The following is a 26,975-nucleotide window of genomic DNA, read 5'->3' as shown; positions in this document are numbered from 1 at the left end:
GGAAACAATCCACTGGCCCTTAAGTGCTCAACCTTCACTTGTTGACACACCAAGCACTTAGCTACAAAATTGGCCACATCCCGCTTTATATTATTTGACTAATAAGTCTTTTTGTGACCATTATACATCTTGGTAGATCTAGGATGAATTGTATATCGCAAATTGTGAGCCTCGGCCAAAATCCTACCTCACAACCTATTAATATCAAGAACACACAACATCCCTTGGTACCTCAGGATACCATCACCGCCAATCTCAAAAGCCATCACTTTTTTCCTACCCATATCATTAGTTATTTGCATGAAGATAGGATCCAACACTTGCTTTTCATATACCTCAATACCCAGGGATGACTTCACTACCTCTTATACAAATACACCACCATCCTCAAAATCTAGGAGATGAACTACTAGATTTGCTAAACAGTGAATATCTTTACCAGTCCATGCTTCTCCTCTTCCACATGGGATAAGATATCCATAGATAACCTACTAAGAGTATTATAAACCATGTTAGATTTACTTTAGTGATAGTGGGGACTTATGTCATAGTCCGATAGTAATTCAAGCCAATTCCTTTGCTTAAGATTTAGATCCTTCTGAGTGGACACATGTTTCAGGCTCTTCAGATCAGAATAAATATCAACATAGATCCCCTACAAATAATGTCTCCAAATATTCAATGTAAACACCATAGCCTATAACTCCAAATCATGAGTCAGATAGTTCTTCTCATGAACCTTCAACTGCCTAGAAGCATACACCACCACCTTTTCATGCTGAATTAACACACAACCAAGCCTCATCCAAGATGCATCACAATAGACCACAAAACCATCAATACCCTCAGGAAAGGTTAAAATCAAATCTAAAGTCAACTTATCCTTTAACTTCTCGAAACTACCCTCACAAGCTTCAGACCATAAGAACTTTACCTTCTTCTGAGTTAATTTAGTCAAAAGGGGCCACAATCGACAAGAAGCTTTTGACAAACCTTCTATAACAACCAAATAAACCCAAGAATCTGTGAATATCAATTGGAGTTATAGGTCTAGGCTACTTCTTAACCACTACAATCTTCTGTGAATCTAGGATGATCCCCTAACTAGACACAACATGCCCTAGAAAGGTAACAACGTTCAACCAGAATTCATATTTTGAAAATTTAGCATACAATAGCTGATCTTTCAAGGTCTACAATACAATGCATAGGTAATTAGCATAATCCACCAATTCTTAGAGTACACTATAATATCATTTATGAGCGTAATGATGAACAAATCAAAAAATTGGTAGAAGACTTGATTCACCATCCATAAATACTGTCGGGGCATTGTTCAACCTAAAAGACACGACCAAGAACTCAAATTGACCATAATAGGTGCAGAAGGCAGTCTTAGGGATATCCACCTCCCTAATCTTTTACTTATAATACCCAAACCGAAGATCGATCTTAGAGAAAAACTTAGTACCCTGAAGCTGATCAAACAAATCATCGATCGTAGGAAGAGGATACTTGTTCTTTATCATTACCTTATTTAATTATAGATAATCAATACACATTCAAAGGGAACCATCCTTCTTACGTATGAACAAAATAGGTGCACCCCAAAGAGACACACTATAATAGATAAAATCCTTGTCTAGAAGGTCCTTCAGCTGCTCTTTAAGCTCCTTCAACTTAGCTGAAGCCATTTTATAAGTAGGGATAGAGATAGGATGAGTGTTCAGAACAAAATCAAGCCTAAAGTCAATTTTTCTATTAGGAGGGACACTAGGAAGATCATCAGGGAAGACCTCAAAAAATTCATAACAACCCTTGAAAATTTATTTCCTGGCTCTAAGATATTATATGAACCTCTCATTTGTCATTCGAGAACTCCTCTCCCATTCAATAACTGGCTCATTTGGGAATCTAAAAATGACTGTATGGGTCTGATAGTCTAAGGAGACATAGCACAAGTGTAACCAATCCATCCCTAGTGTGATATCAATATCAACCATGTATAAATCTATCAAATCTAAAAGAGTTTCTCTACAACCTATAGACACCACACAACCCAAATAGACTCTTCAAGAAACCACAGAGTCACCCACCAGGGTAGAAATAGAGAAAGGGTTCGAAATACACTTAATACCAAAACCAAAATGCACAACCATAAATGGGGTCACATACGAAAGACTGGACCTTAAATCAAGTAAATAGTACACATTATAAGAAAAAAGTTTCAATATACTAGTAGCTACATTTGGAGATGCTCCGGACTCTTGACAGCTATTGAGAGAATAGAGACAGTTCTGAGTAATGCCAGAGCAAAGGCATCCTTTGGTGAAGGAGATGATGAAGAGGCAACATGAAACTTGTTTACCCAAAAACAACTTTACAAATGGGATAGTTTTTCAGTATATGTCCTGGTTGATCACAGTTAAAACTCCTGTCCTCCCCTCATCACAAAATCATGATAAAATTGACCATAAAATCTATAGAGAGAATATGGTGGAGCTGACTGGGCCCCATTAGCCTGAGATTGGGCACCCTGTGCCCTAGAACCGTCGCCACCCTAACAATATCGGTCATTGTACAACTTTAGATGAGGAGTATTAGCCATTGAATAGGATCTAGAATTGCCTACTTTTTCTTAGACCACTTCCCACCATCTCTACCACTCTGATGGTTGCCTCCACCCAATTCTAAATACTAAAATTTCTTACTCTGCCTTTCCCTAATCTCAACTTGCTTCTTATTATCTTTCTTAACCTATTGCATATAAACTATAAGTCGATAGATTTCTATGTACTTGTTTAACAAGGTAGCCTTACTCTCAAGAATTATATCTTGAGATAACCTAAAATAGAACTCTCTTATTCTGGCCCTCATGTTAGTCACTAACTCGACAGCATATCGAGACAACTAATTTCAAGGCATTATCCTGGATCTTCATTTTTTCTTGCTTCGTATTTATAAACTTCTCCACTTTTGCCTCCCTCAATACTTGAGAAAAGAAGTGGTCCAGAAAAGCACTAGAGAAATAAACCTATAGGACTGACTCAACATCATCACCCTAAGCCTCTCTCACTCTTTGTACCATTGGTATGCTATATCTTTTAGTTCGTATATAGCGAATTTTACACTCTTAACATTCGAAGTATGTATAACCCAAAGAATCTACTCTATCTCATCAATAAAACTTTAAGGATCCTTCTCAACCTTAGTACCAGTAAAAGTCAGAGGGTGCAACCTTATAAATTGGCCAAACCTTGTGGCCTCAAAAGGTGGAGTAATAGAAGCATCACGCTCAAACTGAGAAGCTACTAATTGAGCCACTATGTGAATCGACTGATAAAACTCAACAGTTGACAAATCAGCCTGAGGAGTTCTAGGGGTACTAGTGGGAACTGGGGGAACTCTAGGAGGGCAATCAGGAATTGGACCTCTAGATAAGGTCTGTACACTATAAGCAAGGAAAGTCTTATCAATATTGTCCCCAAGTGGGACAAAAGAGTTTCCATGTGCTTCAGATCTTCTGGGATGCATGATTTGAAAGGCGAACAAATAGGAATTAGAAGAGATTCCAAACCTTAGACTCTATAGCTCAAAAATAGAAAAAAAATAAAGGGAAATAATCCTAAATGCCTCATATCCTCTCCCTTATAACTATGGAGCACTACACACCCATAAAAGAGACTCAACTTGACACATTATGGACACTCAGTGATACTAAACCTAGGCTCTGATACTAACTTTGTCATGATCTAAACTAAGGCCTAGCCATGATGATTATATCCAATCCACCATGGACTGGAGACCACCCTCTGAACCTTAATAAATACTATACACAACCCAACAATGGCTAAATTTTTAACATATAACAAGATAGCACAAGGTAAGTTTAAAGAATAAAAGGCATTTCTATAACCAATAACTGGTTACCAACCAAAACAACTAACAAATGTCACCCAAGTCCACAGTAATCCAAAAAAGCCTTTACCAAAATTGAATACCAATAGAGTGTCGGGACATGCCCCTAACTATAGCTAAAAAAATAAATCCAGAGAAATAGTCAACATATAAAGTAAACCAAAGCATGAAATGGGGTCTTCCAAGGTATGGAAGCTCACCACTTCAACATGATTTACTAGATAATCCCAAATCCTAGTCACTGTGTAGGTGAAATAAAAGTATGGCCATTTTTGTATCACATAGGGATACATCATCTAAATATGGTTAGCAAGGTGAGCGCTAGTATGTAATTCAAGGATAAATATAAATAATTTCACCAATTCAAAGATAAATCAAATAATGTTCATGTTCATATCCATGCATATCAGAGCATATATATGAATATAAGATGTTAGGAAAGGGAACTAGGCTTAACATGAACTTTAAAACCTGAACCTGGGTTATGTATCTTTACCATTATATATCCACCCATGAGTTATATGGGTCTAGTGTTACCCCGTGGATGGGCCCCGATGCATGTTAGCTACACGAACTAAAGATATAATAGATTACAAGGGATTTCCTTGTACCCTTCACCCACGATAATACATATATATGCATATACACTTGGGGGATTCCTTTGTGCCCCAAAAACACATGGTCATCAAGACCAACCCTTATGTTGGCAAATATGAGTTTTTAGTATCTATCTTTTGGACTCACCCCTTCACGGCTAGATAACACAACCCCCATTATTACCTAATTAACACATAACCTAACCACCAATTCTAGGGTTAATTATTAAGGCATTATTAAGTGGTATCATCATACTGAATATAGCTCGCAAGCAATGTCATTAATCCAACACTTAAGGGATTATCATATACCCCACAGACTCCATTATTAAATTTTACTTGGGGGATTCTGATGTACCCCACAAGGTTTTCACAATCCTTATTATTATCCAATTATACAATAAATTAATTATTCTATAAATTAACTTCAAGAAATAAGCCAAACCAAGTGATAATATATGAACCAAAATTAATTATGTAAGTGGGTTAAGATTATTACCAATTTCCACGTCAAACCAATTATTTAGGGATTCCTTTGTACCCATATTGCCATAATTTACCAATTTGGGGTTTCTATTGTACCCCTATTTTATCAACCATTACATGCACCCCAATGCATGTACCAACCATTAATTTAAGCAAAATAATTTCATAAATATCATAGAAAAATCATTTAACCAATTTATATTCAAAACCCTAAACCTATATTCAAAACCCAACATCAAAGCCAAGAAAAAATTATCCAAATCATTCCATTAAGAAAATACAAGTATAGGGAAAGAGTAACATGCTTGAAAATACCAAGTTTTATGAAAGAAATTTGACCCTTAAGACCTTGGATGACCTACTCCTTGGAAACCCTAAGTATGGATACTTTAGAGATTTGAGAGAGAAGAAAGAATGTTTGGAGTGGGTTATCAATAAAAATATGGCTTGAAGTATGTTTATAGGTCATGGGTTATTATGGGAATAAGAGGAAAATATTTAAAATACCCCTATTTAAAAAACTAGAAAAATAAACCATTTATCGTTACGAGTCTGCAAAAGACTCATCACAACTTATTACAACTCCTAGACATGAGTCATTGTCAAAGTAGTGTCACCAGGCACTCACACTATTCGCCTTACGACTCGTATATGATGACTCATAATGGGACCCTACGACTCATGAGATCCAGTCATAGTCAACACAAAAACCAATTAGGGTAATCACTAGATATCCTAAAATTAGCACACTACGACGTGTAATGAGTCCATATAACTCATAGTGAGCCACTCGTACTCTGAATAGAACTTAGCAACACACACACTGTTTAGGCTATGATTGGGTCCCTAAGACCCATCAAGACTCCTTATGACTTGTAAGGAGGAGTCATAGTCAAGTTAGTGAGGATAAAATTTAAGAAATTTTTAGGGATCAACACCTAGGATATTTTAATTTCTATGCCACCTTACCTTACGACTCTTGCCGAGCTTAAGGAGCTGAATTCTCATAGTTAGGATATTCTTGGTAAGAGTTTTATTAGATCTAGTATGTCTCTTTAGGGAGATCCAATGTTGTTTTTAAAGAAGAAGGATGGTTGTATGCATATGTGTATTGATTAAAGGTAGCTTAATTAGGTGAAGATGAAGAACTGTTATCTTATGCCTCACATTAATGATTTGTTTGAACTACTTTAAGGAGTTGCGGTGTTCTCAAAGATTGACTTGAGTTTCGATTACCATTAGTTGAAGATTTAGGCTAAGGCTATTTTAAAGATAGGTGGATTTGATGAATCGTGTGCTTGATCCTTATTTGTATTTTTTTGACTATATTCATTGATAACATCCTTGTGTATTCGAGGAGTAGAGAGGATCATATGTAATATTTCAGGATTGTGCTTCAAACTTTGACAGATTACCTTGGGCATATGGTGTCTAAGGATGCGATATCGTAAACCCAACAAAGATTAAGGCTATTGTGATTAGCCCAAACCTGTGTAATACCCCATAATATCCTAGCCCTGTTCAGCTCCCAGTTGCATGTTCAAAGGGGTCCAAGACTTGAAATTTTCACAAAGTGTTGAGGACTTAGTCATTTTCAAGACCCCTAGAATTTGATGATTTTTATTTTGGTCTTCCCGACCTCGAGATGTCAAATTTGGAGTTGATTTATGATCGAGGTTGTTCAAAGTGTGTCTCAGGTGAGTTTTAAAACTTTTAGACAAGCATAGGGGTGTGTTTGGAAAACTAAAATAGAAGCACCACCGGGATAGGCAGGCACCGCCCCCTTTAGACCACCGGGCTAAGGCGGGCGCCGCCTGGGTTAGTCCCCCGCTCTAAAGGTGGGTGACGTTTGGGGTAGTCCACTACTCCAAGGCCTGTGTTGCCCCCTACCTATCCCACCCAGCTTTGTTTCTTAACTTTTTAAGGGTATTTAGGTCAATTTCCTTTACCCAATTCATCCATAGATTGAAATTGGGGTACCCAAGGGGCATTATTAGCCCTTTTACGCATAAATCCTCTCAAGAAAACCATCTTTCATCCCAAGAATAAACCCTAACTCTTTCACAAGAAATCAAAGAATTCAAGCTTTAGGTTCAAGAAAGTCTCAAGGAATCTTTAAGAATTCATCTAGCAAGGTATGTGAATGTTCATCCATGGATTCCTTCCACCCATGGAGCCCAAAACCCTCTTTTGGTTTAATTTATGATTTTATACTTGTTCTTAATGAAATAAAGCCACAAATCTCCTGTTAATTCAATTTCAAGTTATGGTTACAAGTGTTTTCGAGTAGAATGAGTCATATGATACTTTAAGTATGTATTTTTTATGTCATGTATAATTGATTTTAGGATTTACCCTCATGTTATGAATTTAGCCATATAATCATGTTGTTTTCCTCATGTTTAAGGCATTCCAATGTGACAGTTTATGATTATTTCATATTTGATGAAATGCCCATGTTTGGGTTATTTGAACTATGATTTCATTCTTTAACATTTCAAGTTTGATATTGTATTTTATAATCATTTAGTGCTGCTGGGTTATGAACACTCGATACCTAGTTGTTTTACATGATTTTAGTGTCTTTGAAATGATTTCAATTGAAACATGAGTATTATCATTCAGTCAGTTGTTATGTTCAGACCATGATAAGCAATGTCAGTTATATGTTTAGTTGTATCTAATTCAACTCAGTTCATTACTAGTGTCAGTTTAGTTAGAAGTAGGATTTAGCATTGAAGAACCTAGGGATGGGGGCTCACCTGCCAGTTAGGAATAGTTCCCTTGTAGCAGTCTCTAAGTTCCTAAACTATGTAACCAACGTAGGATTATGAGATGTCACTCGCCAGTTTAGGACTGACACTCTCTTAAGGGTCACCCACTAGTTTAGGACTGACTCTCTAGTCCTCTGGGATATTAGATTAGGGGATCTACATAGCCAGTGTTAGTATCCATGGAATGATACTGACGCTCTTCTACTTGGGGTTACAAGTTGGACCCCAATTAGTTCAAATTAGGGTACATATCGGTTAGATGACACCTCTCACAGTCTTAGTACAATATTTAGTGTATTTTAGTTTAGGTTTTCTTGACCAAGTGTACAAAACCTCAGTTATTCATCTATACATATTTTAGTTATTCTATTTACAGATTATTATAGAAACATATTCACACTTGGTCTTGCATTCACAAATCTTATATGATCATGTATTTATGTTTAGTTATTCTTATGCATTTTAGCTAATCCTCATCTCATATACCAGTACATTCAAAGTACTAACCGCATACTCTTCTTTGCACTATGATGTCTTATATAAAAGGTTCGGAGGCTTAGTTTCCTGATCATAGTTAGAAACCCATCATTTCTCAGCAGCCGTAGTGGTGAGTCCTCATCCACCAAGGACATTATATTTTATTCAGTTACTTCAATGTTTTATTATAATTAGTCAGGCAGAGTTAGTTGGGGGCCTGTACCATCAACTCTTCAGTTAGTTAGAGGCCTTCAGATGATCAGATAGTTAGTTAGTTTACTTTTAATTTTATGAGTTATTTTAAACATTTTAGTAACGTGTTTCAGTATTTCAGATTTACATTATCTTATACCAGTATCTTTTGCATATGTTATTTTATTACAATTTTGGTCAATGCTCACAACATGTACTAGTGCATGGGTTAGGTTGTGGTCACCAGTGACCATAAGCACCGTTGTCGTGACTAGGGGGTATCCTCGGGTTATGACAAAACTTGGTATCAGAGCCTACGGTTTCAGAGTGTCTTAGGGAGTCTGAAAGCCACGTTGAGTTGAGTCTTTTATATGGGTGTAAAGTGCGCCACTCTTATAGATAAGAGGATATGAAATATTTTAGGAAAGTTTTCCTTCTTTCAGGGTTCATGTCGTATGAAAGAGCTTGCTTCTTTATTTAAATTCTATTTCTAACTCATTCTTTTTCCGTTTATAGATAATGTCTCCTAGAAGAAACAATGAAAGAAGGAATGGGGATTATCCCATGCCACTTTCTATTCAGGAAGATCCCTTGAATGAATATGTCTCTCACATTGATTTCAAGACCTCCTTTATGACCCTAGCCATTCAGTAGCTACTCAGAACAACCATCAAGTTGCTGCCCCAGCCTATCCAATGGAATACAATTGCAGTCAAGATTCGAGATTTCACTAGGATAAATCCCCCTTTGTTTTTGGGATCCAAGTCTAAAGAGGATTCGTAGAATTTTCCTGATATAGTTTAAAAAGTGACAAATATTATGTGTGTCACTTTAAGTGAGAGTGCAGAGTTGGTTGTATATATCAATTACAGGATGCATCTCATACTCGATTTAAGCAGTGGAAGAAGGACCGAGGTATGGAGCTAGGGCCTATTAAGTGGGAAAAGTTTGCCATGACTTTTTTATATAGGTTCTTTCCATAGAAATTGAGGGAAGCTAAGGTTTAAGGGTTCATTAATTTAAAGCAAGGTAGCATGAGTGTGAAGGAGTACTCGCTTAAGTTTACTCAGTTGGTGAGGTATGCTCCTACTGTGGTGGCTGACAATAGGTCTAGAATGAGTAAGTTTGTGTCTGTTATTGCTGATAGTATGGTCAAAGAGTGTAGGACCTCCATGTTGAATAAGGAGATGAACTTATCTATACTTAAGGTTTATGCTCAGTAGTTTGAGAGGAGAAGCGTAAAGAGAGGGAGAGAAAGAATAAGAGGGAAAATATAAGTAGCTTTAACTTTTCTCATCTGAGGTCAGAGGGTGGTAATTATTCTCAGTTTTGTCAAAAGGTTTTAGCCCCAGGGCTGTATGAGTAGTGGTCGTACTAATCTAATCTATGGGAAATATGGTAGGAATAATGAGAGTGTATGTAAGGCAGGTAGTGATGTGTGGTTTAGGTGTGGCAAGCCGGGTCACAAGGTCTGGGAATGTCCATAGATTACTTAGAGGGGAAAGGATTCGCGCCAAAAAGGCCATTCTAATCTTTCTCAGCTCCAATAGGTCATCCAACTTTACAAGTTCCACTTCCAGCATAATCAGTGGTAGTGTCAGAATAGGTAATATGCACTCCAGGCTCGGCATGATTAGGAAAGTTCTCCTGATATGGTTACGGGTACATTTTAGGTATTCTATCTTCATGTTTATTCTTTTTATACCCGTAGCTTCACTTTCCCTTTTGATCCCCAACATAGTAGTAGACTTCAATGTCAGTCCCAAAATTTTAGCAGAACCCTTCTCAGTGTCTACTCCAGTAGGTAGCTCTATTATTGCCAGGCTGGTATACATGAATTGCCAAGTCACAGTATCTTAGAAATTTACCTCAGTTGATCTTGTGGAGTTTTAGATGATGGATTTTGATATCGTTCTTATATAGATTGACTTCACTTATGTTATGCCTCAGTTGATTGAAGAAACAAAGTTGTTCAATTTTCGAATGAACTAGTCATTAAATGAAGGGGTAGTACCTCAGCATTTAGGGGTTAGTTTGTTTCATATCCCCGAATAAGAAAGATGATATCGAAAGGGTGTGTTTACTATCTTGTTCGAGTTAAATACTCTAATTTTAATACTCTAAGTCTTGTGTCAATTTTAGTAGTATGGGAATTTCTAGATGGATTCCCTACATATTTTCCCAAAGTTCCCCCCGAAACAGAATCGACTTTAAAATAGATCTCCTTCCAGATACCCAACCTATCTCTATTCCACCCTATAGAATGTCTCCATCTATGCTTAAGGATTTAAAAGATTAGTTAAAAGTTCTCTTAGATAAAGATTTCATCAGGCCCAGTGTTTCCCTATAGGGTGCTCCATTCTTGTTCGTGCACAAGAAAGATGGTTCTTTCAGAATGTGCATCGAGTACCGTCAGTTGAACAAAGTCACAATCAATAATAAGTATTTGCTCCCTAGAATTGATGACTTTTTTCAACCAACTTCAGGTTGCCAACTATTTCTCTAAGATAGACCTCAAATCCGACTATCATCAGCTTAGAGCCAGAGAATGTGACATTCTGAAGACAACTTTCAGAACTCGGTATGGTCACTTTGAATTATTAGTTATATCTTTTGGACTAACAAATGACTTTGAGGATTTCATGGACTTGATGAACAGGGTGTTCAAGCAATACTTGGATATGTTTGTCATAATCTTCATTGATGATATCCTTGTCTACTTTTGTTATGAGAATGATCATGTAGAACATCTGAGAATTGTGTTGCAGACCCTTAGAGCTCATCAGTTGTTTGCCAAATTCAGTAAGTTCAATTTTTGGCTAAGATCAGTAGCTTTCCTTTGCCATAGTGGTTTTGGTTATGGTATTAGAATTGACCCTCAAAAGGCCAAAGTAGTAAGGAACTGGTCCAGACCTATCTCTCCATCAGATATCAGGAGTTTCCTAGGTTTGGATGGCTATTATAGGTGGTTTGTTGAAGGGTTTTCTTCTATTGTATCCCCCATGTCTAGATTGAATCAGAAGAAAGTCCAGTTTCAGTAGTTAGATTCTTGCCAGAAGAGTTTTCAGGAGTTAAAGTCTTGACTCACTTCTGCTTTAGTCTTGACTTTCCTAGATGACATAGATAGGTTTGTAGTTTATTATGGTGCTTTCAGAGTTAGTCTTTGCTATGTATTGATGCTGGAAGGTAAGGTCATAGCCTACACCTCTAGATAGCTTAAACCCTATGAGAAGAATTATCCAACCCATAATCTTGAGTTGGCAACTATTGATTTTTCCTTAAAAATTTGGATACATTACTTTTATGGGGTTCATGTGGATGTGTCCATTGATCATAAGAGTTTACAATATGCATTCATGCAAAAATATCTGAATCTTTATCAGAGAAGGTGGCTTGAGTTTTTAAAATATTATGATATGAGTATGTTGTATCATCCGGTCAAGGCCAATGTAGTGGCAATTTCCATTTACAATTGTCTATGGGAAGTGTTACTCATGTTGAGGAGAATAAGAATAAGTTAGTCAGTGAGGTTCATCAGCTTGCTAGGTTAGATGTTCGGTTGGTTGATTTAGCTGAAGGTAGTGTATGGGTTTGGAATGGTTCAGAATCTTTATTGGTTGCCAAAGTGAAATAAAAAAAGATAAGGACCCTAGTTTGGTTAAGCTGAAGGAGGCAGTTAGAGATTAGAAGGTAGAGGTTTTCTCCCAAGGTGGAGATGGTATGCTTTATTGTCAGGGTAGGTTATGTGTTCCATGTGTTGATGATTTGAGATAATGAATACTTGCAAAAACGCATGGTGAGCGATGCTCTATCCATCTAGGAGCCACTAAGATTTACCGTAACTTGTGGGAAGTCTATTGGTTGAGTGGTATGAAGAGGGATATTGCAGAGTTAGTGGCTAAGTGTCCAAATTATCAGCAGTTCAAGGTTGAACACCAAAGTCCTAGTAGTACATATAGGATTTTAGCATCTCCACTTGGAAGTGGGAAGTGGTGAACATGGATTTTGTGACAGGGTTGCCTCACACGTGTTGTCAACATGATTCGATAAGGGTCATTCTGGAAAGAATGACCAAATCAGCTCATTTATTGCCAGTTTATACTTCTTACTCAACTAAGAATTATGCCAGGCATTATATTAGGGAGTTGGATAAGTTTCATGGGATTTTGTTGTAATATTGAATAGAGGTACTCAGTTGACCTATCACTTTTGGAAGGCTTTTCAGAAGGTTATTGGTACTCAAGTTTATCTCAGTACAATTTTTTATCCTTAAATAGATGGTCAGGTAGAGAGGACCATTCAGATTTTAGAGGACATGTTGAAGGCATGTGTTATTGACTTTAAAGGTAGTTAGGATGACCACATATCTTTGATTGAGTTTTCTTATAATAATAGTCATCACTATAGCATTTAGATGGCTCCATTTGAGGCTCTCTATAGAAGGAGATGTAGATCTCCTATTGGTTGGTTTAAGGCAGGTAAAGCTGCTTTGATAGGGTAAAATGCAGAATTTGATATGATGGGGAAAGTTCAATTGATATGAAAGAGGCTGAAGATAGCCCAAAGCCATCAGAAATCTTTTGTAGACCTGAGAAGAAGAGATCTTGAGTTTGAGGTTTATGATTTGATATATTTGAAGATTTTTCCTATGATTGGAGTGAAGATATTTGGGAGGAAGGGGAAACTCAGTCCCCATTTTGTTGCCCATAAAGGATTTTGATCCTTTTTGGGAAAGTAACTTATGAGCTAGAGTTGCCTACAGATTTAATGTCAGTATATCTGGTATTTCATGTTTCTTTGTTAAAGAAATATATTAGTGATCTAGCTGTAGTTGTTCCTTTAGAAATATAGATGTTAAGGATAGCCTTTTCTATAAGGAAGTTTCAGTTGAGATCCTTGATCGTCATATCCGTAGACTAAGGAATAAAGAAGTTCTCTTGGTTAAAGTTCTTTATCAGAATTAGTTTGTTGAGGGGGCCACTTGGGAAGCAAAAGCAGATATGCGAACGAAGTACTCTCATCTTTTCTCCGCAAACTAAAATTTAGCTTCAGGTAATAATTTTCCTCAGATTGACTCTCTTCCATTCTTAATTTCAGTTATATGAACATTCTCACGTCATTTTATGCACTCATGAAGCCAGTTTAGTTCATGTATCATGTTTCAGACTCAGTTATGTAATCATGTTTCCAGTTATGCACGTTCAGTATATAATCTCATTTTCCTAAGTAGTCTTAGTTTAACCAGTCTTATTTGAGGATGAATGTTCCTAATGGGTAGATATTATAATACCCCATAAGATCCAAGCTTAATAGCTCTCAATTGCATATTTAAAGGGGTCCAAGACTTGAAAATTTCACTAAGTGTTGAGGACAGTCATTTTCAAGATTCCTAGAGTTCAATGATTTTTATTTTGGCCTTCTCGACCTCGATACATCAATTTATGAGTTGATTCATGATCAAGGTTTTTCAAAGTGTGTCTCGGGTGAGTTTTGAAATTTTTTGACGAGCATAGAGGTATGTTTGGGAAACTAAAATAGAATCACCACCGGGATAGGAAGGCGCTGCCCCTTTTGGATCGCTGGGGTAAGGCGGGCACCGCTCCGGTAAAGGTAGTCCACCGCTCCAAGGCCTGCGTCGCCCCAACCTATTCTACCCAACTTTGTTTATTAACTTTTTAAGGGTATTTAGGTCAATTCCCTTCACCCAATTCATCCATAACACGAAATTGTGGTCCCCAAGGAGCATTACTTTCCTTTTTACTCATAAATCCTCTAAGAAAACCATCTTTCATCTCAAGAACAAACCCTAACTCTTTCATAAGAAATCAAGTAATTTAAGCTTCAGGTTCAAGAAAGTCTCAAGAAATCTTTAAGAATTCAACTAACGAGGTATGTGGGATGTTCATCTATGGATTCCTTTCACCCATGGAGCCCAAAACCCTCTTTTGGTTTAATTAATGAGTTTATACATGTTCTTGATAAAATAAAGCCACGAATCTCTGGTTAATTCAATTTCAAGTTATGGTTACAAGTGTTTTCGAGTAGAATGAGTCATATCATGCTTTAAGTGTGCAATTTCCATGTCTTATTCAATTGCTTTCAGGATTTACCCCCCATGTTATGAATTTAGCCATGTAATCATGTTGTTTTCCTTATGTTTAAGGCATTCTAATGTCCAAGTATATGATTATTACATGTTTGATGAAATGCCCATGTTTTGGTTCTTTGTACTGTGATTTTATGCTTTAACATTTCAAGTTTCATATTGTATTTTATAATCATTCAGTGCTAGTGGTTTATGAACACCCGATACCTAGTTGTTTTATATGATTTTAGCGTCTCAAAAATGATTTCAGTTGAACCATGAGTATTATCATTTAGTTAGTTATTATGGTCATACTATGATGAGCAATTTCAGTTGTATGTCAGTTGTATCTAATTTAGCTCAGTTCAGTACTAGTGTCAGTTTAGTTAGGAGTAGGATTTTGCATCAAGCAAACCTAGGGATAGAGGCTCACCCGCCAGTTAGGAATGGGCCCTTAGTAGCAGTCTCTAAGTTCCAGAACTATGTAGCCAGCACAGGATTATGAGATGTCACCCGTCAGTTTTGGAATGACCCTCTCTTAGGGGTCACCTTCCAGTTTAAGAATAACTTCCTAGTCCTTCAGGACATCAGATTAGTGGACCCACACTACTAGTGTTAGTACCAGTGGTACGATACTAACATCCTTCTAACTGGGGTTACAGGTTGGACCCTAATTAGCTCAAATTGGTGCATATCAGTTAGATGATACCTCCCACAGTCTCAGTACATTATTTAGATTATTTCAGTTTAAGTTTGCTTGACCAACTGTATAGAACCTCAGTTATTCAGTTATCCAGTTTACAAATTATTATAGAAACATATTTATACTTGGTATTTTATTCACAAATCTTATTTGATTGTACATTTATGTTCAATTATTCTCATGCATTTTAGACAGTCGTCATATCATATACCGGTACATTCAAAGTACTGACCAGATGCTCTTATTTATGCAATGATGTCTTTATCATAGGTTCGGAGGCTCAATTTCTTGATCGCAGTTGGACAGCCTAATATTACCTAGTAGCTATAGTGGTGAGTCTTCATCCACTGAGGACTTATTATCTCTTATTCAGTTACTTCAGTATTTTATTATGATCAGTAAGTCAGAGTTAGTTGGGGTTTTCTTCATCAACTCTTCAGTCAGTTAGAGGCTTTCAGATGATCAGATAGTTAGTTCGACAGTCAGTCAGTTTATTTCAGTTTTATTAGTTATTTCAAACATTTCAGTACTTTGTGTTTTAGTATTTCAGATTTACATTATCTAATCCTAGTAAATTCCGCATATGTTGTTTTACTACTATTTTGTTCAGTGCTCATAGTAGGTACCAGCTCATGGGTTAGCTTGTAGTCACTTGTGACCGTAATCACCATTGTCATGATTAGAGGGTAGCCTCGGGTCATGACAACTGGTTTCTCTAGTTCATAAATTTATTGGTCTGGATAGTTATTATAGATAGTTCATTGAGAGATTTTCTACTATTATAGTGGTGATAACTAAATCGACTCAGAAGGAGGTTCCTTTTCGATGGTTCAAGGAGTGTGAGTCAAGCTTTGGAAATCTCAAGCGATTTCTCACTTCATTTTGTATTTTATCTTTTTGTGTTGAGGGTGAGGGATTCACCATGTATTGTGATACTTCTAGTGTTAGTTTGGGTTGTGTACTAATGTAGTAGGGTCGTGTTATTTCTTATGCATTAAGGCAACTAAAAGTGCATGAGCGAAACTACCCCACTCATGATTTAGAGTTGGCGATGATAGTATTCACGCTTAAGATTTGGATACATTATCTTTACGGGGTGGATTGTGAGATATTCATGGATCACCAGAGTCATCAACATCTTATGACTCAGAGAGAGCTTAATTCTAGGTAGCATAGATGGATGGAGTTTCTTAAGGATTATGATATCTCTATCTTGCATCATTCGGGCAGGGCAAAAGAGGTAACAAATGCCTTAAGATTAAAAACAATGAGTATGGGTAGCTTGGCTTATATTTTAGTTTCTCAAAGGCCATTAGCATGAGACATTTAGTCCTTAGCTAACTTGATGGTACAACTTGATATTTCAGACCCTAGGAGGATTTTTACTAGTGTTGAGGCAAGGTCCTCACTATTTTAGCAAATTTGGGGTCGCTAGTTTGAGGATAAAAGACTTTGCATCATCCATTATCGGGTGTTGAGTGGCGAGTCTAAGGGAGATACCATAGATTCTGAGGGAGTCTTGATATTTGATATCCACATTTATGTTCCAAGGGTTGATGACTTTATTCAGTTGAGGTTCACAACTCTAGATATTTCATTCACCCACGTACCACTAAGATGTATAGAGATTGGGGGCAACATTATTGGTGGAGTGGTATGAAAAGAGATGTGGCTGGCTTTGTAGCTCATTATTGGTGGAGTGGTATGACCAATTTGGCATATTTCAGTCCTATTCAGTTATCCTTAGTGTTGAAAGGTTAGCTCGAATCTATGTTAGTGAGATAGTCTATTTGCATGGTGTGCCTATATCTATCATGTTAGAATAGGTTTAGCGTTCACTTCTAGATTTTGGAGAGCTTTTTAAGAGCAGTTGGATACTCAGGTGGATCTTAGTACTGCCTTTTACCCTTGGACTGATGAGCAGTCTGAGAGGACTATTCAAGTTCTCAAAGATATGCTCCAAGCCTTGCATACATTTTGGAGGTCAGTGGGAGCAACACTTAGCCTTAGCAGAGTTTACATATAATAATAGCTACCATTCGAGTATTGAGATGGCGCCTTTTGAGGCTTTATATATCATTTCACAATTACATAGTTTGAAAATTTATAGATTAAGCCTTGTGGTACTGACTTACTTCAGGAGTCATTGGATAGAGTTAGGGTGATTCAAGACTAATTGAGGGCAGTTCAGAGTAGGAAGAAGGCTTATGCAGATCTTTTACTTTGTGCCTAGAGATTTAGGGTTGGTTATTGGGTATTCCTCCATGTATCACCCTTGAAGGGTGTGATAAGGTTCAGGAGGAAATAGAAGCTCAAACCCAGATATAGACCTTTCGAGATACTTTGCATAGTTGGTGTGTGGTTTATGAGTTAGCCTTATTATTGGATTTTACTGCTATCCATCTGTTTTTCTAAGTTTCTACATTGCGGTGATACATTCCTCACCCATCTGATGTGCTTAGATAGGACTCAATTAAGTTAGAAGAGCGATTGCTCTTTGTAGAAGAGCTTGTACTTATTTTGGCTAGTAATGTCAGACGATTGTGCACTAGGGAGTTCTAGTAGTTAAAGTTTAGTGGATGCATTACCCAGTAGAGGAGGATACTTAGGATATCGAGAGAGAGATACGGACGCAGTACCCTCACCTATTTGAGGCTTCTGGTATATACTGATCCTTACTTTTGCGGAGGAAATTTCATTTAGTAGTGGATATTGTAATGACTCTTTAGGTAATTTTCCTTATTTCCTTTTATTTTCACTTTTTAGAGCTTTCCTATAGTTGTCCCAAGTTATTTATGACTTGCTGCGACTGATAGTTTGGTTACGAGACAATTCATTTGGTTTTTAGAGCCAATTCCCTATTTTGAAGCCTTTAATGGTTCAAATTGTCTACTGAGTAAGAAATACAGTCAAACAACCTTATGCCAATTTTAATAGTTCCAACAGCTCCAAAATATCGATTTTAGGTTAGGTGGACCTTTAGTTTGGGTCTCGAGGCTTTTGGACTCATTTTGCGCTATTGGTTGAAAGTTAAGAAAATGGCACATGGGTGTAGGACCCATTTTTTGTTTAAACAATCTAGGATGGGAATTTCAACTATGCCATTGAGTCCAGAACATTGAATTTGATAGGCTAGCATAGTTCGTTTGCATCTATGGGATTCTGAATGAACCTCACGGGGTTGGCGTAGACTCGAAATATTCTAAGACTCTAGCTGATGCAAGAAAATCTGGTGGAACCACTAAAGCGACCTTTTGGGTACTTTAGCAGAGGGTATTTTTGTGGCCCTCTGGCTGCCTTTAGAGGCCCTGACCCACTCAGCAAATGCCGCTTTAGCGATAATGTCCTCTAAAGTGCTAGTCACTTTAGCACCAATCGATCACTTTAGCGGCCTGCTATGTTAGCAGGAAAGCGCTTTAGCGGTAGTCAGATGCTTTAGTATCGACTGCTAAAGCGGCCCAGTGTCTTCTTTAGCGGTATCTGCACAGGTGGGAAGGGTATAAATACCTTCTTCCATTCTCAAGAATATTGACCTTTAAAAGTGGGAGCTCATGAGAGAAACAATTATGGGTGATTTTAGAGCTTTGATATAGTTTATTTATGCATTTTTCTTTTGAATTCATGGTAATCTTCCATCTATTTTAGGATTAAATCCTTTCTTTTTTATAAAATCCTTAGAATCTTTGTGGATGAATTATAACCCTATTAAAGCTGGAATTTACCTATTTTGGAGGATAAATATTCCTTGAGCATAGAGGGACATTGAATAGGTTTTGAAAGTGCGATTTCATAAATGGGCTCCATATGGGATTTTTGCATAATTTTGTACCCAAATCACAATAGTGCAATATAGGTATATGTAACAGCATAAATTTTTTGTCATTGAAAATTTCTAAAATTTTATCCTTACTGTCTTGACTACGACTCACCCTATAAGTCATAGGGTGTCTCTATGGGTCATATGACCCTATTCATAAGGTGTCCAATGAATGGTCCCTAAGTTGCTGTCCTGATTATGACTTGAGGCCCCATGTTGTAAATACTTATGATGATTCGTTATGTCCACTTATTGTGTAACCACTGTACTACCCCAAGTTTTTTGATGTGACTATGACTCCATGTTATAAGTCATAAGGACACTTAACGACTCATATAGTCCTTTCTATAAAGAAAATAGTATGGTGACCAAAGTATTCTTCCCTGAGTACAACTAGGATGTAACGAGTCGTATAGACTCACTACGAGTCATTAGATCCCTCCGTAACCAGACCAATGTTGAAGGTCCTGGACACTTTCCAGACTAAGACTAGGTGAAATGAGTCGTAGGGCAACCCTACGAGTCATAAGGTCACCCGTAACGATTGATTGTTTATTTTGCAGCCTTTTAATGAGGGTATTTTAGATATTTCCCCTTATCCCAAAAATAACCCACGACTTATAATTATTCTTGGCACCTTGTTTTTTATCCATAATACACTCCAAACATTCTTTCTTCTCTCTCAAGTCTCTCAAGCATCCATACTTAGGTTTTCCAAGATGTGGGTCAACTAAAGCTTTCAAGGGCATATTTTCTCCATAATCTTGGGTATTCCAAGCATGTGACTCTACCCTTAGCTTGTTTTTGTTAAATGCATGAATGTATATGGTAAATTTTATGGATTTGAACAAGGGTTTTGATGTGGTTAAGGGCTTTTGACATGATTGTTCATATAATTGATTTCCCATACATTATTCATGCTTTATTAATGGCTTTGAAACTTGTGGGGTGCATGGTTTTGGTTGATAAATATAGGGGTTATGTTTACCTAAATTTAATGGTTTTGCCTTAATTTATGGCTTTGGAAATTATGTGCCCTCAACCTAATAGTGAAATTGATAATAAACGGCCTTGTCACATGATTTGACTTGCTTTCTTGAACTGATGCACTAGCATAAAAGGTTACTGAACCATGGTACAATTTTATCGCACCTTAGGGTATGTGGATTTCCCGTGTGAATGTTTAATTGAAACTAAGGGATTATAAATTTCCCCATGTGATGGTTAATGAATTATGGCATGATCATGAGCTTGCAAGTGGGGTTGGTTTAACGATACCTACAGGATTCCTTAATGTTTAATTGGTTCAGGAAAATGGGAATGTGAATTAAATGCATAAATTGGGATTTAATGAGGGTTTTGTAGCCAGGTCGTAAAAGTTGAGGTCCCAAGAGACCAACATAAAAAATCGTGCTAGCCGATGCGGGGGTCTAATTTACCAAGAGGTTTGAGTCCCCTATGTTATATAAATCAGTGCTTAAATCACCTTGATTTATTCTGGGAGGTTTAATTCCCTTATAAGTTATATGACATATGATTATACTCTACTTCGTGCGGCTACACGCACTAGGACCCTTTCAGTTGGAGGAGAGCTTAGCCCATATAGCTTGTGGGTGCCTTGATTATGATGGTTATGCATCACAATCAAGGATAAGTTTTCAAAGTTCATGTTAAGCCTTGTTCCCTACCCTGCATGTGATATATATATATGTATATATATATGTATATGTATATAGATATATATATTTATTTGCATATGATTATGTGCATTGGATTTTGAACTGGTTTTGTATTATTGCCCATGACATTATTTGGTATAGGAACTATATATGCATAGATTATTCAGTATAAAACTTTATTAATGTGGTATGTGAACTGTATCTATATGGTATAAGGACTGAATATTCATAGTTTTCTGTATTAAACTATATCAATATGGTATGTGAATTATATAAGTATGGCATGAAAACTACATATGCATAGATTTTCTATGAAAGGTATATCAATGTAGTATAGTAACAATATCATTATAGTATAAAAACTGCATATACATAGCTTTTCTATAAAATTATATCAATGTGGTGTGCAAACTATATCAGTATGGTATAAAAACTACACATACATACGTTAGTTGTAAAAGGTGTATTAATGCAATATAGTAATTGTATCAGTATGGTGTAGAAACTAGATATGAATAGGTTTCTTACAGGAGGACCACCCATGATAAACTGTAAAGGAAAATTATTTCATATGAGATTAAAGTCTGTGACATACAAGTTCTAACATGTTTGATTTACCACTAGATACCTTCAATCATAATAGAGAGAAACTAACATAATTCACAGAGGCAATAATAGCATGAATTTTGGGCCATAAAACTCAAATAGTCAGCAAGTGGTCCAGACATATGAGATTTACTTTAGTAGCCAGTAATGAGAATGGAGTGTCTTAAGCATATATTAAAAAATCTATTGCTACTCAGGATGAAAGATATAAAAAAGATCTCAAGAGCTTACAAATTTTAGCAAATTCTATAATGTTAATTATTTCGCCTTCTCATCCATAGACAATCCCTGTCCAACTTTGGCAACTCATTTACATGCTATAACCCTTCACAAGGCAAAGATTCTAGTTTCTCCACAATGAATAGTGACACATAACTGTATTTGAGATATTCAACATCCAAAGCGTTACTTGATTCATCATCTCACATGTTTTGGAGATACAGTACCTAGCATAGTAGCCAACCTTTAATATCCTAGAAACTACATAATAGGGAGAAGTTTTGACATACCTTCAAAATCAAGTAAACACCGATCATCAATTAAAATAGTCTAAAATTGAGAGGAGTGCAACAATACAAATTAAAGATATATAAATTAATCTCTCTCGATCTATACATACATATATATATATATATAAGTGAAACTCTAGCAGATAGAACCTCATGTTAATTGCATACTTGTAAGTAGGTTCAGATGAAAAAACATAGAAGTGTGTCAAGATCTTAATTGGTTTGGTTAGTAATTTAGGTAAATTATAGTGCCAATTTTTGATGCCTTACAGTGATTAGTAACTATTTTCAAATATATCTTTTTCATATTTCTCAATGAAAAGATAAGTCACAAAGTGAACACCAAGTAAATAATTGGTGAAGGTTTAGAGATTTATTTTTCGAAGTGTAAGTAACTCTCAGTGTGGTATAGGAACTAAATATGCATAAGTTCTCTGTAAACTATATAAATTTGGTATAGAAACAGCATACATATTTTTTTTTTTTGTATAAACTACACCAGTATTGTATAAGAACTATAGTAGTTTGGTATTTTTTATAAATTTAATCAGTATGATGTAAATGTTGTATCAGTTTCATTTAAAAACTACATATGCATAGATTTCACTGTAGAAACTCATCAATATGGTATAGAAAATATATCAGTATGACATACAAATTCTATATATATAACGTTATGTAGAGATTGCATCAATATATCATATTAATTCTATCAATATTGTATATGTGTCATGATCCAAACCCCGTTGCGAGAGGTAACCGCACTAATCCTCAGATGAGAGAACCATCTAAACTCAAATGCCCAGCACTAGTACTTATTTTTAAATATGAAATGAGCACTTCTATTATCAACTAATAATTCAAATAGTTCTAACAATGAAAATAATTTAGGATAATCAAATATCTAAAATGCCGCAAGAAACTAAAAGTAATTGTACCAATACAACTAAGCAATAGTGTAACATCCCGTATTTCGGGCTAGAATAAAAACCATGACTTTGACACGTTGATAATTCTAGAGCCTTAAATCCTGTGCCAATTTGGCATGTTAATCAATTATGTAATATGAGAATCCATTTGAGAATGAATTTAGACCATAAAGGTCCTTCAACTCAAGGACGAGTTAAAACTATTTCGATCGATTAAGTTTTAGTAAACGTTGTAATTTGTTTCATCTTTGATTGACCATAACTCTCTGTATATGTCGAATTATAGAGCCAACTATGTGTCAAATGATAAGTCTTTGAGTTAACTTTTCAACGATACCAATTTTGCTAAAATCCGACACCCGAGCAAGAAGTTATGGCCTTTTAAAGTAGAATGCGTCGCCTAACCAATCGCACATGGCCACTGGAAAGCATATGCGATAGCATATGCGGCACCTATGTAAATATAGGCGATATCATATGCGGCGCAAATATAAATATAGGAGATAGCATATGCGGCACCTATGTAAATATAGGTGATAGCATATGCGGCGCCTATGTAAATATAGGCGATATCATATGCGGCGCCTATGTAATGGTTTCAAGTGACTTAAACACTCCGTTTTTGGGGTAACTAGTCCTTTTCCCACCCTTATTCAGCCATAAATACGAAATTCAGTCCCCAATTCTCCAAAATACATCCACATTCATCTAAAAGTTCTCAAGAACACTCCCAAGGGTTTCAAACTAAAAACCTAAATAAATCAAGATTCAATCGTGGGTTTTCAAAATTGATTAGAGATTCGAAATCCCCAATCCACAGCTTCAAGAAGCACCCATTATTTTTCGAAATAGAGGTACGCGGAATTTTTCTAAATTCTCATGGGCATAGAAAAATCATGTTTTAGAATAGGGTTTTTGAATCTATGTATATATTTATGTATTAAATGTTTTAACATCATTGTTTTGGTCTTTTGACCTTCCCCAAAGTGATTTAAGAATATGAATATATGAAACCATGTATTTAAGAATGAATTCTTGTTGAGAGCATGATTTTTGGTGAATTCTCTCTTATTATGAATTTTTCAAATTTCTCATAGCATATGAATTATTTTGCAATACATCCTTGAAAAGCACTATATGAAATGATTGAACTCTTGTTATGATTTAAAGGTGGTTTTAAATCACTAAAGAGGGAATCTAGCATGAATGTTTAATGTTCATAATGCATGTAATGAAAGAGTGCATGGATTTGCTAAAGGCACTAGACCACCATATGTTGATGAAGTTTTTGCATGATTTTGACTTGAGTTTTGAAACATGAAATCTTCTATATAAGTTGCATGTTTTTGGTGGTCTAAATTATGCTTTAAATGAAAGATTGAGCTTAATGTATCATGGCTCAGAAATCATGACTTGCAAGTCTTGGTATGACGATACCAATTCAGACCAATGCCATATCAGACTCAGACTAATAAACATTTCAGACTATCATGATTTTAGATATTCAGAATATTGTATGTATAGAAAATTTTAAAAATGGGCATACAGAGATGTTAGGTGGTTCCCTGAAGAGGGCTTGAGTTCAAGCAACTCATTGCCTAAAACCGTGGTTTGCCGACCCGGGTATATTATTATACGCTAACTTAAGTGTCATGTGGCGTATCAGATTCAATAACTCCAACCCTTGCGGCATACTCAGGTTGGAGGCTTCCCCGCCGAGTCAATTGTAGATTCCATATCGCCCATGGAATATCAGACTTGTAGGGGATACCACCTAAATCAGAAGTAATACACAGATCAGAGTTTGAGATTTACAGACAGGTTACATATTTTCAAAAGATGTCCATGTGTTTTCAGAAATTGTTTTATGCATAATGTTTGATTAAAATTTGCTCTCACATATTATATATATATATATATATATGTTCAATTACTCTATTTTGGATTGCTTCGCGTGCCAGTACAATTGTGCTGACCCCCCTTCCTCCCAGGTACTGAGGCACAGTCTAGGGGTTTAGATCCTCAGTAGAGTCTACAGACAGGGTTGTCTCAGAGTTCAGTTGGTAAGCCTTCTTTGCTTTAGAAGGCCTAGTCATTTAGGTATTTATTTCAGTATGGTTTTTGGTCTGCTGGGGGCCTTGTCCCAGTTATTCATATAGTATGTTAGTAGAGATTTCGCAGACTATTGTAGATGTTTATTAAATATTGTTGGGCATGTTTTTAGGCCTTTAACTATTTTAAATTGTTGACCATGTTTCCATATTATTGTGTCTAATCCGTATTAATTTGATCATATGAATTATGTGCATGATTACCAGATAGACAGAGGGCGTTTTGGGCCTTCGGGTTTGGGAATGCTCGTCATGGCTAGGGCCCCAGTTTGGGTCGTGACAAACATGGTATCAAAGCACGGTTCATGGTACTAGGGTGTCTACAAAATTGCATTGGGTAGAGTCTTGTTTATAGGTGTGTAGTGCGCCACACTTATAAGCAGGAGGCTACAAGGCATTTAGGAATGTCTCTCTTTCTTCATATTCTAGTTTGTGCTATAGAGTAAGAATGTTCCTCCTTCATACTCTAATTCGTGCTATGGTGTCACCCATATGAAAAGAAAAGTTATCCTAATTTCTTCCTCACTCTGGTGTTTCCAGATATTCTTCGATTATCTAGCAGAAATTTTAAAAGTCCCACAAAGGATGGGAGAGGAGTTCCTTAGTGTAAAATTGTTTCCCCATTCTTATAAAGCGTTCAGTTAAGACAAGAGTAAGATGTGTATTCTTGATTCATTGAATATTGTGTATCAAGCTTCTATCTCTTGTAATCTTGATATCATTGTGTTGTTGAAAACAAAAGTCTAGTGAAGCCGTGTGAGTCCTATTTCGATTCACTAGCAACTTGCTATTCATCTTATTGTTCTTGTGTCTGTTGGAACTGTATTTCCACCCGAGTAGTAGTATAAGTTAGAGTGTCCGTGTCATGACCTATTCGTAGTGAAATTAGTTCAAGAAGTTTGTGATATGAAGTCATAAGGTTAGAGGTCAGACTGAGGGTGACTTTTGTGATTAAATATTTATAGTTGAATAACCGTTGATTGAGAATGATTTACCCTTTCATGGTGGTAGACTAATGTGGTGGTACCATTTATGAATTGTATAGTAGTCCGTGGAGAAAGTGTTGACTTAGAATGTTATTTGTTTTCTTTCTTTCAAAATAGAGAAAGAGCCCAGAGTTGATACTTAAGATGGTTATAGAAACCCCTTATAGGCTATGAATGAAAATGGCTAGATTAGCTAATAGGTTGTAAGTATAGACTCATTTCCATATGGGGTATCTGAAGGTAGTTTAAATGCCCATTGGGGTAAGTAAGTGTGATGTGAGAAAGCCGTATAAGTAGATAAGATTGTATGCTTATACTATAAGCTTAAGGTTAATCATGTCTATTATGTGACCTTACCCCTTAACCTTCTTCTCATTGGTAGTTGTAAACTAATACTACTTGTGAGAAAGTATGTAGTATATTTTTGAAGTATTTGGGTAGAATATCCCAATTTGAAGGATACATATTTATATTATGTTGCGCTTTTCATTGGTTGCAAATGATTGATGCTAGACTATAGACATGAATTTAAATGGCGTGGTGGTGAATAGTGGCAAGAGATTGATGATACATGTTTCGTGGGATTAGATTTGTAAGCTTGATGTGTTGAAATAGTACATGTTAATGGATTATGACAAGGAAAAAACCATAAGGTCATGATCGATTATTGTGGTTATGAATTTCTAGTGTACTAGTGTTTCTTGATGTTTATTTCATAGTTTCTAAGTGAGGATTGTGTGTAAGGTTGGTTGTAAATCATCTTTAGCACTAGACATTAAGTTTGAAACAATTGATGGCCCTGGAGGTGGATGTGATGATTTCTTGGTTAAAGATACTAGTTATATGGAAGTGATCTATAGGCTTGAACAGTGTATGCAAGTGCCTAAGTTTATTTGATTCGTAATGAAGTATGACATTGTATATGTGATGTAGAAGTATGCCCAAGGTGGTATGAAGCTGTAGTATTTTTCTAAGGCTATTACATGTTGTGTGTGGCTACTGGTACCGTTGAGTTGCTAGGTGAAAAAATACTAGCTAGATGGTATATGGTGTTCTAAATAGCCAAGTTAAGGACCTTTGATTGATAGCATTGAGCCTTTTGATATG

The 26,975-nt window shown here is 36.3% G+C and overlaps 1 long non-coding RNA gene across 1 annotated transcript in view; it reads left to right on the top strand.

The window, feature by feature from the left end:
- Positions 1-26,975, top strand: part of LOC124896726 — a 48,684-nt gene that overhangs the window by 16,843 nt on the left and 4,866 nt on the right. Inside the window, exon 2 of the long non-coding RNA XR_007053116.1 lies at positions 15,502-15,563. This is a non-coding gene — a long non-coding RNA (uncharacterized LOC124896726). The remainder of the gene's footprint in view (positions 1-15,501; positions 15,564-26,975) is intronic.

Source organism: Capsicum annuum, chromosome 3 (assembly GCF_002878395.1).
Source record: "Capsicum annuum cultivar UCD-10X-F1 chromosome 3, UCD10Xv1.1, whole genome shotgun sequence".
Classification (NCBI taxonomy): Eukaryota; Viridiplantae; Streptophyta; class Magnoliopsida; order Solanales; family Solanaceae; genus Capsicum; species Capsicum annuum.
This window is presented reverse-complemented; position numbering and strand designations above follow the sequence as displayed.